This window comes from Neltuma alba, unplaced genomic scaffold (genome assembly GCF_004799145.2).
Source record: "Neltuma alba isolate B1F8T4 unplaced genomic scaffold, ASM479914v2 tig00006885_pilon, whole genome shotgun sequence".
Classification (NCBI taxonomy): Eukaryota; Viridiplantae; Streptophyta; class Magnoliopsida; order Fabales; family Fabaceae; genus Neltuma; species Neltuma alba.
Genome location: NW_021634610.1, coordinates 51,394 through 61,990, shown reverse-complemented (window position 1 = coordinate 61,990; position 10,597 = coordinate 51,394). Strand labels below are relative to the sequence as shown.

The 10,597-nt window shown below is 33.1% G+C and overlaps 1 pseudogene; it reads right to left on the bottom strand.

Annotated features, from left to right (window-relative positions):
• Window positions 1–6,466: 6,466 nt before the first annotated feature.
• LOC114751373 (protein SIEVE ELEMENT OCCLUSION B-like) lies at window positions 6,467–9,401 on the bottom strand (annotated as a pseudogene).
• Between the last annotated feature and the right edge of the window lie 1,196 nt (window positions 9,402–10,597).

Below are 10,597 nucleotides of genomic sequence, written 5' to 3'. Positions count from 1 at the left end.
ATACTTGCTCAAATTCAAATCTGTTTAACTAATTAAATTTTTAAATAGGAATTTTTTTACCAATTTTTTCTTTTTTTTGGGAAATTTAAAAAAAAAAAAGAGCTAATGACTGTGGCTTTTTAACATAGTAAAGATAAAGACCGGCTCTTTAATATCATTTTTTGTTTTCAACCTATTAATACATGCTTTGCAAGATTTTATTAAATTTGTGTAAAAAAGTTGTTCAGCCAATTAATGCGCTTTATGTTTGTTTAATTTTTTATCAAAGAATCTTGAAGCTGTTATGTTTTCTGTGGACGAGCATGACTTAACACTAATTATAAGTATATTCCTATCATATCGTGATAATTAGAGACTTGTGTAGTGATATACATGTGTGTGACGCCCTTTTGTCTTGTTACGATGCATGTTTGGCATAGCCTTATGAAGCTTCACGGATCAGTTGAGATTAAAAAACAAAAAACTAATTGAATGAGAAAAAAAGGATGCTTAACATGTTTTTAGCGGCAATTTGCTTTCTGAATAAAAGCTATTTTAAATTTTTTTTGCGAACAACAGTGAAACTAAAGTCAAGTCCTATTTTTAATTTGAACTTTCTGAAATTAAATTTTTAATATATTATTTATTCAAACCTTTTTAAAATCAATATTTTTTCATAAAAGTTTATCCAAATATAAATGACACATTACACCAATCAACTTTTATCTCAACTTTGATTTATTAAAATCACTTTTATATTAATATTAATCCAAACAAGCCAACTATATGAATATAGCATATATCGTGGGGAAAACAAAGCTACAGATTATCTTGCATTTGAGGTTATTTTTTTGTAAGAAAATGTTCCATAATTAAGGAGTGATGATACCGGCACTTTCTATGTCGGCATTTTAATAGAAAGGATTCTTAAGATCATAAAACTCCATTATTTCAGCGAAAAAGGCATCGGCTAAGGGACAGGTTTTCTTTAATAGGTAGTAATGTTTTGTTTAAATAAAAACAATAATCTATTATTGTTTTAAACTTTTCAACTTCATTTAAAATATGAAGTTTCTTTATCTATTTTCTTCCAGAAAATGAAGCGATAACTTTTTCACTCAATTAAAAGGCAATTGTGTTTCTGAGTTGAGGATGCATAGTGCATTTCTTATGATAATTTTTGCGGTAATAAATAATAATAGCTACAATATTTAAAAAAAATTGACTAATACTATGCAGCAGTATATACCAAACAAAATAAAAGCTAGCCTGCTTTAAATAATGGACAGTGTTAGCAGTTCATATATGGAGAAATAAGGGTGACCAAGGGAATAATGTGTAATTTTGATTAGATATTTGTGTGCCCAATAAAATGTAAAGTGGAGCAAAACACAAAAATACGCCACTGTGTAAAGCCACAAAGTGTTGTCTACGATACTTTAAGGTCTTCTTGGCATGAGAGAAATGGTTTTTTTTTTTTTACTTTTTAAATTAAGTTTATTAAAGTTTTTCTCAACTTTCTTTCCTTTCATTCTCTTTCCACCAAACACAGGGTTAAAGTTGGCTGTGTTTCCTTTTGATAAAGTTAGTAGGAGAAAACAGGTTTAACATAAGGTTATGAAGCAGGAGTCATCATCAATAATCCTCTTGATAATTATAAATGTGTAAGTAAAGGATGGCCAAATCCAATACAACAATGCATAGCCAAGTTAAGCTCTTTTGTAACACATACCAAACAAAAATGTCCGAAAGGATATTCCCAATGAACTTTTTTTTTTTTAAAAAAAAAAGCTCTCTAATTAATAGTGGTAAATAATATTCTCTTTGATTGATAATATAATAACAAATTACTAATTTGAATAAATTAAGAGAGTTAAATAAATAAATAAATTATAATAGATATGATATGATCTCCTTCAATTCAATGTTTACATATATAACACTATATTATATATTAACTTATAACTTATATAAATGAATTTAGAGCAAAATAATAAATAATAGAAATAAAAGTCTCATGTGTAAAATCAAATCACTAAAAAGTTAAATTCAATTCAAAAAAACAATGTGAATGTCCTGACGAGTGACGACGGCATATCATTGTCGCTAGGAAGAAATTGGTATTTTGGGGGAGGTACGGGGATAAATCAGTCAAATTAATTCACTACTTTTCAGTCTTAATAACAAGACTTCGTTTGTCTAGAATTATGACAGGAGGAAGTATTTTATTTGAACGCGTCGGCAGAGCGTAAATGGAACGGCCGGAGTAGAAGTGGGGTTCAAAAAATTGACGGAGGTGGAATAATCAAAGAATTTGATTGGTTTGAGAATTAAATTAGTTGGGTTAACACAACGCTCCTTTCCTCAGTCAACTCTTCAAGTCAACAAGTCTTTGTTGTAACCTAACTGGCCTTTGCATGAATTAAAATCGACCTCACTAATTTTAATAGAATTAGTGTCAAGTCGAAAATGATCTCTGCAGATTCTAAATTTATACTCCTCCGATCCTTAATATAAGACCCATTTAACTAATTTGATTAGATTAAGGAAATTAGGTAAGTTAGTTAATTATAAGAAAAAGGGAAAACCATATTGGAGGTATCTATACTTTTTTTTAATTTTCAATTTGGTACCTATGTGTTTTTTGTTCTGAACTAAATCTTTATTTTTCCTCTATTAACATCATTAATCCTTATGTAGAAACTAAAAATATCAATAGAACAAAGTTATAAGAGCTAATGTTGCTAAAAAGATAAAATTAAATGTTTAATTAAAGGGAAAAAAACACATAGGTACCAAATTAAAAATTGAGAGAAAGTATAGGTACCTTCAATATGGTTTTCCCTAAGAAAAATGACACATTTTTCCTAAAACAACATAATCATCTTTTTTAATACCCCTCTTCCTCTTCTATTTGATTATGGTTGAGGGAGTATTCATAGGAGTAATTTAAAGAAAATTGATAAATATGAGAAATGGGTCTTATATTTAGGACCAAAACCAACTCAAGAATTGAGTCTTATATTAAGGACCGGAAGAGTACTAAAATAGACCAAACTGAGTTTTAGCCTAATGGGTCGCGGAAGTATGGAGTGTGAGCCTAAGATTCTCACAGAAACCCATGAATGGCTTTCTGAAAAAGAAGCAACCAGCACAGCACTAATTGGCCATCGTCCCCGACACCTGAGAAGAAAATTTAAGAGAGACAAACTATTCCGCAAGCTTTCCTTGAAGAGAGGCTGTGGACACGGCCCAAGGATGGGGAAGGATGGAGAGTCCGATCTCATGCGATGTTGGGGTATTATATTACCACACACTTTTTTCGTTAAAAAAAATGTAAATTAAATAATTGACATATATTAAAACTAAATGAGTTGTTGCATTTTTATTGATGGGAGTTTAGTTGATGTGGTATACTGATTGTATCTAAGGATTTCTCGACGTCTTTCAAGTTTTTTGAATGTGGATGAAAAAAATCAGAGTATATGTTATGTTTTGACAAAATTTGAGGTTAGTTTTTTTTTTTTTTGCCAAAAGGTTAGTTGGATAGATATAATACTTATTCGGTTTTTAATATAGGACTTAATTATTGAGCTGATTTTGATAATAAATATAAAACGTATTTCTCATATTTATTAATTTTTTCTAAATTACTCTTATGAATATTCTCTCAACCATAATTCAACAGAAGAGGGAAAGAGGATATTAATGAATATGATTATAATATTTTAGAAAAAACATGTTATATTTTCTATAATTAATTAACTTATCTAATTTTTTTAATTTAATCAAATTAGTTAAATAATCTTATATTAAGGACTGAATGAGTATATTGGTTATTATATGCAAAATTATCGGACAAATTTATTTATATTCTCGACTTTAGCAGGGTCATTTTTATCGTGTTATTGTGCTCATGATAATGCGTGTTTCTGCCATTCACAATTCTTACAATTTTTCGTGAAGAGCAAAATATTAAATATGAAATTGTTTTTTTCCTGCACGTGTCACACGACGAAGATATTCATGACTCATTCATCTTGCTCTATTAGCCATAGTATATTGATTATTACATTACAAGTAGTATAGTGCTATATAGTTGATCACTTTATAGTTTTGCTTTTTCGCTTAGTGGTGTATAATAAAGAAAAATAAGGAAAAAGGCATCCATATTCGTATATTTTTTAAAAGGAAATTAAAAAAAGATGCAAATGCAAAACACAGATAATTACCTGGAAAGTTCGTTTCTTCCTTGAACTGGGTCACATACCAGTCAACCAAAGCAACAAAAAGGCTAGCGTGCTTTCAAGGTTCAATGTTCTCATTTTATATTCATACCAAAGGCTAGACCCAGCTTCATTCAACCTCTCTTATGAACCTTCTTAGTTATTACCTTGTATGTTCTCATTTGGTCCAAAACCACAGGCCTAATGACTTGTGGAGAGATATTTGAATGAAAACTAAATCATGATTTTAAAAGTGATTTTACGATATATGAAATAAATATGTAAAAGAGTTTGTCTTAATTTGTGAATTTTTTCTTTTAAAAAGTCTTTATTGGGATATCTAAACACCCCCTAAGCCTCAAAATAAGACTCATGGACTGTTTGAGTGGAAACCAAATATTATTTTAAAAGTAATTTTACTGTATACGAAATAAGGGTGTGTTTGGATGAAACCAAACCGTGGTTTGAAAAAGTGATTCTGGAGAATAGATTCTGGGAAAAATAGATTCTGTGAAGAATAGATTTTGTAAAAAAGTGATTCTGAGAAGTGAGAGTGTTTGGATAGCTGTTATCAGAAGCATTTTTTATATATACAAATTACTAAAAAAAAAGACATAAGTTAATATGATAATTACAGAAAAAATAGATTTTATGATATATTTTAATTTGAAGGAATAAAATTATTAATAATATGTTTTTTACCAACATAATTAATAATACATAAGACAATATAATTAATAAATAATTAATGTGTATATATATTTATAAAATGTAAGATTAAATATATTTATAAAAAATATGTTTATAAAAAAAATAACAAGATACATATCATATAAGCCCTCACACTCTCCCTTTTTTCTCCAAAAGCAAAAAAATTTTGCTTTTTTCAAAACCATGGTTTTGGAGTCAAAACCATGGTTTTGGTTTTTGGAGGGAGTGTTTGGGTGACTTATCACCCAAACCATGGTTTGGGTCCCCAAACCATGGTTTGGGGTGTCACCCAAACGGAGCCTAAATATGTTATACAAAAATTTTATCTCAATTTACTTAAAAGCACTTTTTAAAAGTGTTTTTTAGGTAAACGAAACACTCCTTAAAAGTCACAAAAAAATTGTGTGTGAATCACGGTTAGTCTTTAGAAAAACGAGGGAAAAAAGATAAAAGATGAGTTAAAATAGAACAAGTTTTAGAAAAAACTGAGAAAAAAATAACCCACAAAATTTCACTGGTAAAAATGATTTGATGAATTTTTGTATTACAAAAGGTATTGATGTTGTTTTTTTTTTTTTTGGTTGATACAGTCATTCTCTTATAAGAAGCATAATCCTATTTTGAATACTAAATTTAAACATTTTCTTAATAGAGATTTGAATCTTAATTTTTGTGTTACAAAAGACTAGCCCTTCTACCCAAAAGCAGGTTATAAGGAGTATGCCTTCTACTATTTATTGTTTGCATATATATTACCTTTGATTCTAAATATAACAGCTAGTTAATTAATTTGAGTAGATTAGAAAATAAATTAAATTATTTATTTGTAATAAATAGGTGTTGTCTTTTCTAAAATATTCTTACTAATCAAGTGTATTAGTTAGAACTACTATTATTAGAAGGACCATTGAAAAAAAAATATAAATATAAAAGACAAAATAAATTAAAATTTTACATTTAAAATTAAAATAAAAATTAAATAAGATCTTACGTTAAATACGGAAGCTGTTATATGCCAACCACATGGTTTCGACCTTTTTGGGCCCAGCCGCCGGGACCAACACTTCAGCTGTTTAACAAGAAAAAGATTTAACAAAAATAAAAATAAGATGATGTCATATTGTTTTATTCCCCTTCTTATGCAAGAACACCGTCCGCTTGGATTCAACAAGAATGGATCCTCTAAAGTTTAGTGTGAAAGAAACTACAACGAACATATATAAGGGTGGATTTAATATTTCTAAATAAAATTTACAATAGATAACGAGAAGAAGGCGTTTAGAAAGAATGAGAAAATAGTGAAAATGCACATTCCAAGTATTTTATTTCAGTACCAAACCTACACGCTTGGGGCCCTTAAAGCCAAACACACAAACATCATCCTTCTTCAACCTCACATCTTCATCATTCCTAGCTAACTACACCAACCACAACGATTCAAGCTCAGAATACTGCTCCCACTAGCTCTCAAACCAAGCACATTATTTCGCCAAGCAACATATATATACACATATGTATATATAACGCCTTTATATAATGTTCTGTGCCTCTTACTCCACGCAACAGCAATACACGAAGTACGTCTCCATTGGACGCCCACATTCAGCACACACCACATTCTCTGGAATTTCCTTAGTGCTGCCCGGAAGTATGAGGCGATAACAGTGCATTGGCTGGTGAAGCTGCTTTAGATATTCATTCATGGCTGGAATGAATCCTTCTCTTATTGCACTTTCCTTCCAATTCTTGATCTCTATCAGGCATGCTAGCACCGCGTCTCCCTTGGCTCTCGCCATTTCATGTGCTTCTCTGCAGAATATGGTCCACCCCTGATCACTGCGGTCGAAGCTCAGCACCGACATCACTTCACTTAAAATCTGGTCGTGCTCCACTGTTTTCCTGTGCTGTTGTTTTGGGTATAACATGCTCTCTAGTCTCGTCCAGAAGAACCATATGGATGTGACGTTCGGCCAGAAGTAGCTGAACTTTCTGGTGGCAAACGTGTTGATCATTCTTAGCATCCTGTCTTTGGTGTTGTTCTTCCCCACATAAACCATCTCCAATGACAGGTTGTTAGCTCTCGCCACACTCATTGCAGTGCTTGTGAATGTTTGAATCCAATCAAGATCTTCACCTCCATTCAGGCATATGTATTTCCTTTCTTTCATTTGGTACACAATTCAATCACAATAATATCTATACGTCAGTAAGAAGGTTGTTCTTCGAATTCAAGCCATCAGGTGAAGGTGCATGAAGACTTACCCATTCTAGAACTGTAGGATCAATGCCATCAACAAGCAGCTCAAGGCTCCAGATTTCTGACTTCCACAAGGATTCTTCTTTCTCACGGGTAAAGGGAAAGGCCAAGTTGCCCCAAATCCAGTACATGTGGAGGGCACTGGGAGAGCATAGCCTGCCTTTCAGATCAAGGGCCACTAAGATAGCTCTCTTTATGAAATTCCACGCCTCTCTGATATACTTTATCACATATGATTCAATAATCAGCGGGTCCCTCACCCTGTACCATGGCATTAATGCTTGTAAATGTTTAAACTTCTGTCGAGCCAAATCATTCCAGGTCGCTTTGTCCAAGACCGGAATCCACACCATTTCGTAGTACATCACAATCCTTGCTCTTGCATCTTTGTACAAGTTATCAATTATTATGATCTCTTCTTGTGAGAGATCAAGATCTGATATCAGCAGCAACACATGCTTCCTTCTCAGCACCTCGAGACTAACCTCAAATTTAACCAATGAAATGTTTTAGAATAATGATAGGGGTTTAAGATGCATATGTAGAACAGTAAAAGTACAGGAATTTAGAGCCAACCCTTGTTTTGGTAGAACCATCTACGAGAGGGTGGATCTTCCTTGGCGTATATCAATGCCCTGAAAATTTTCATGCTGTCTACGTGGGCTGTCTCAAAAAGACGAACCAAATTGCGAAAGGCCTCGATGTGCCTCTTCTCATCTGCACTTCCATAGATATTCTTATAAACCATATTATGTTAATTCAGATTAAAGATTCTTGCACTAAAATGCTAATTCTGATATTCTCACCTATGTATTAGTAGCAGATGGCCAGTTGATTCTGAAGATGCTCATATATACTACTCATCTTATGTGCCAAGCTTGACAGTTCCCATTCCTCCGTGGGGGTTGATCCCTACCTATAATCATTATAACCATTAAAAAAACACAGCTTATTAGTCACTTCTTGATTAAAGTAAGGGAATGGAGTGTAAGAGCTTCCAAACTTACTCGTTCCTCAATCCTACAAGACTTGCAATCTGCGAAGAACAAGCCACGATACTTCGGATGGTCCAATAGGTGGTAACAGGAATATGAGCACTGGCATCGGATGTTGGAGTGTCCTCTGAAATGTACTCAGAGGGTAGATCTTTGAACTCAATGATACATCTAGTCACATCCAGAATCGCCTTCACTAGCTTGATCAGTGTATCAAATTGCTGCTTCAAATAGTCATAGTTCCCTACGAGATCAAGGAGTTGCTTGAGCAGTGCCACAGATTTAGTAAGTGTATTTGTAGCACCCAATTGAGCAACGAGCCAAAATTCTCCAAAGTTAACAGCGAAGGCTAATAAAGTTAGCACTACTTTTGCATGCCATGAAGAGCTAGACAACATGTTTAGGATCCCCATGGTTGTCATATGTACATCTCCACCTCTTTGGCACCGGTAACATAACCGCCAATATACATTTATAGTCATGCAATCCGTTTTCACAGTAACTTTTCACTCTCCTATGTTCGTTTAGAGGCAGAAAATTAACGTTATTATCACACTGAATGGCGAGTTACAGAACTATTAATGCTTGTAGAAGTATTTTCATAGTAAGGGTATATACTTAAAGAAATTACCGTAGTCGTCAAGATAAGTATATATTATTTGCCCTCGGGAAAAGCAAGAAAAGAAAATAGGGGAGGGAAAATTGTCAGTTCTTTTTTTAGAAAATCCATTCAACCTTAACGATAGTAATAAATAAACATAACTTTGGTTAAAGTTTTGCACATTTTGGCATAAGAAAACAACCTCGCAGGAAATTTTGTATATGATAAAGGACAAGGTATCAAGCATGTCCAACTGAGCAAAAATAGCAGCCTTCTCCATAGGATCAGCATGTTCTCTTTTCCCCTATGAACAAAATACACCACACAGCTAGATGCTTAGTTTACTATTTGATTATAACACAGAAATGATAAAAATGGACATAAAAACACAAAATGGTAAATAATACATCAACATCACCATCAACGGCACTACCAATGACATTAATCAAGATTTCCTCTATGATTTGGAGAACAGGCTTGACATCAACTTCACGACCATCAGAGGCATGAGTGGCTTGAGCTTGCTTCATCATGGCAGTGTTGTCCGAGGTTGAAAACATCCTACGTTGTCTTCTCTGCTTCATCTTACTGGGGGGAATCGCTGCCAGTTGGCGAGGGTGGTTGCTTGCCATATCGTCCTCAACACTTGATGTTATCAGAACACAGAATATAAGTAGTGTTTGGTTTTTATGTGTACGTGTGTGTGAGGTAGCGCTAAGGAGCAAGACTTGTATAATGAGAGGACGTGGAATAAAGTCTTATTGAACATGTACTTTGCTTGCAACTGGGTATAAAACAAAAGCAAAAGTGGCCTCTTGATTTGGACAAGATTATGCAGTTACAGTGCATGTTTATAGGTGGTATTTTTGTGTCTGTTATAGTGCGTCATCAGTGAATCAAGCATAAATACATATGCTTCCGTCCTAATAAATTTATGGATCCTCTCTATCTCTTCTACGGTAGACATTGATTATTTGAAAAGATCTGGGATTATGGGTCCACATAATATGGATTAGAGTTCTACTTTATAGGCAAATAGAGACAAAACAACAACAATAGCAATAAGCCTTATCCCACTAAGTGGAGTCAGTTATATAAATCACACGATGCCTTTGTACGTTGTCAACAACCCAGTCCTTAGATATGTTATTGACTAACGGGTTTCGTTCAATAACCTTATTGAGCATTCTTCTTAGTCTTCCTTTGCCCTTTTTTATGGAACTCCATACTATCTGATTTACCCTCCTCACCAGGGCCTCCAATAGCCTTCTTTGCATATGTCCAAACAGTCTTAAGTGGTGTTTAACCATTTTCTCTTGGATAGATGCCACACCAACTCTTACTTTAATATTTTCATTTAGAATATTATTTTTTCTTGTATGACCACACATTCATCTCAACATCTTCATTTCCCTTTATTGCCTAACATTCACCGCTGTACAACATAGCTAGTCTTATAGTAACCTGATAAAATTTTCCTTTAAACTTCTCAGGTACCTTCTTATTGCAAATAACTCCTGTAGCTTTCGTCCACTTTAACCAGCTAGCTTGTATTCTGTGAGAAACGTTTCCATCAATTTTACCATTCTCATGTATAATAGATCCTAAGTATTTAAATTTTGATACTCGAGAAATGATTTAATCCCTCATCTTTACCTCCAAATCACCACTGCCTTGCTTCGTCCCAAAATTACAATGCATATATTCTGTTTTGTTCCTACTCAAGCAAAAACCTTTCAACTCCAAAGTCTTTCTCCATAACTCTAATATAGAGTTAATGTCTTCTTTTGATTCTGCCATGAAGACTATGCCATTTGTGAAGAGCATA